The sequence below is a fragment of the Cornus florida genome, unplaced genomic scaffold (genome assembly GCF_030987335.1).
Source record: "Cornus florida cultivar Cherokee Brave unplaced genomic scaffold, ASM3098733v1 CherokeeBrave_3.0.0_Hap2_scaffold_91, whole genome shotgun sequence".
Classification (NCBI taxonomy): Eukaryota; Viridiplantae; Streptophyta; class Magnoliopsida; order Cornales; family Cornaceae; genus Cornus; species Cornus florida.
This window is the reverse complement of record NW_026775925.1, coordinates 67,501-70,000: the sequence shown is the minus strand read 5'-3', so window position 1 is coordinate 70,000 and position 2,500 is coordinate 67,501.

Below are 2,500 nucleotides of genomic sequence, written 5' to 3'. Positions count from 1 at the left end.
GAAGTTTGGAGTTTGGGTTTGAAAATTTTACGGGAACTTCCTAGAAGCCTAAGAAATGCTTTGCTCGAGACGGATTTCGATTTGGAGGTCCCCCGAGTTAATTTTGCCCATTACGACTCCTCGCCCGCACGCTCGTGCACCCCGGCGTGCACGTGGGCATCGTATGCTAAAAAATGAAGTGTGGAGTTTGGGTTCGGAAATTTTATGGGAGCTTCCTAGAAGCCTAAGAAATGCTTTGCTCGAGACGGATTTTGATTTGGAGGTCCCACGAGTTAGTTTTGGCCCATTATGACTCCTCGCCCGCACGCTCAAGCACCCCGGCGTGCACGTGGTCATCGTATGCTAAAAAATGAAGTTTGGAGTTTGGGTTTGAAAATTTTATGCGAGCTTCCTAGAAGCCTAAGAAATGCTTTGCTCGAGACGAATTTCGATTTGGAGGTCCCCCGAGTTAATTTTGCCCATTATGACTCCTCGTCCGCACGCTCGTGCACCCCGACGTGCACGTGGGCATCGTATGCTAAAAAATGAAGTTTGGAGTTTGGGTTTGAAAATTTTATGGGAGCTTCCTAGAAGACTAAGAAATGCTTTGCTCGAGACGGATTTCGATTTGGAGGTCCCCCGAGTTAATTTTGCCCATTATGACTCCTCGCCCGCACGCTCGTGCACCCCGACGTGCACGTGGGCATCGTATGCTAAAAAATGAAGTTTGGAGTTTGGGTTTGAAAATTTTATGGGAGCTTCCTAGAAGACTAAGAAGTGCTTTGCTCGAGACGGATTTCGATTTGGAGGTCCCCCGGGTTAATTTTACCCATTATGACTCCTCGCCCGCACGCTCGTGCACCCCGACGTGCACGTGGGCATGGTATGCTAAAATTGAAGTTTGGAGTTTGGGTTTGAAAATTTTATGGGAGCTTCCTAGAAGCCTAAGAAATGCTTTGCTCGAGACGGATTTCGATTTGGAGGTCCCCCGAGTTAAGTTTGCCCTTTATGACTCCTCGCCCGCATGCTCGTGCACACCGGCGTGCACGTGGGCATCGTATGCTAAAAAATGAAGTTTGGAGTTTGGGTTCAGAAATCTTATGGGAGCTTCCTAGAAGCCTAAGAAATGCTTTGCTCGAGACGGATTTCGATTTAGATTTCCGCCGTGTTAATTTTGCCAATTACGGCTCCTCGCGCGCACGCTCAAGCACCCCGACGTGCACACCGGCGCGCACGTGGGCATCGTATGCTAAAAAATGAAGTTTGGAGTTTGGGTTTGAAAATTTTACGGGAACTTCCTAGAAGCCTAAGAAATGCTTTGCTCGAGACGGATTTCGATTTGGAGGTCCCCCGAGTTAATTTTGCCCATTACGACTCCTCGCCCGCATGCTCGTGCACACCGGCGTGCACGTGGGCATCGTATGCTAAAAAATGAAGTTTGGAGTTTGGGTTTGAAAATTTTATGGGAGCTTCCTAGAAGACTAAGAAGTGCTTTGCTCGAGACGGATTTCGATTTAGATTTCCGCCGTGTTAATTTTGCCAATTACGGCTCCTCGCGCGCACGCTCAAGCACCCCGACGTGCACACCGGCGCGCACGTGGGCATCGTATGCTAAAAAATGAAGTTTGGAGTTTGGGTTTGAAAATTTTACGGGAACTTCCTAGAAGCCTAAGAAATGCTTTGCTCGAGACGGATTTCGATTTGGAGGTCCCCCGAGTTAATTTTGCCCATTACGACTCCTCGCCCGCACGCTCGTGCACCCCGGCGTGCACGTGGGCATCGTATGCTAAAAAATGAAGTTTGGAGTTTGGGTTCGGAAATTTTATGGGAGCTTCCTAGAAGCCTAAGAAATGCTTTGCTCGAGACGGATTTTGATTTGGAGATCCCACGAGTTAGTTTTTGCCCATTATGACTCCTCGCCCGCACGCTCAAGCACCCCGGCGTGCACGTGGGCATCGTATGCTAAAAAATGAAGTTTGGAGTTTGGGTTCGGAAATTTTATGGGAGCTTCCTAGAAGCCTAAGAAGTGTTTTGCTCGAGACGGATTTCGATTTGGAGGTCCCCCGAGTTAGTTTTGCCCATTATGACTCCTCCCCCGCACGCTCAAGCACCCCCGCGTGCACGGGGGCATTGTATGCTAAAAAATGAAGTTTGGAGTTTGGGTTTGGAAATTTTATGGGAGCTTCCTAGAAGCCTAAGAAGTGCTTTGCTCGAGACGGATTTCGATTTGGAGGTCCCCCGAGTTAATTTTGCCCATTATGACTCCTCGCCCGCACGCTTAAGCACCCCCGCGTGCACGTGGGCATTGTGTGCTAAAAAATGAAGTTTGGAGTTTGGGTTTGTAAATTTGATGGGAGCTTCCTAGAAGCCTAAGAAGTGCTTTGCTCGAGACGGATTTCGATTTGAAGGTCCCCCGTGTTAATTTTGCCCATTACGGCTCCTCGCCCGCACGCTCAAGCACCCCGGCGTGCACGTGGGCATTGTATGCTAAAAAATAAAGTTTGGAGTTTGGGTTTGGAAG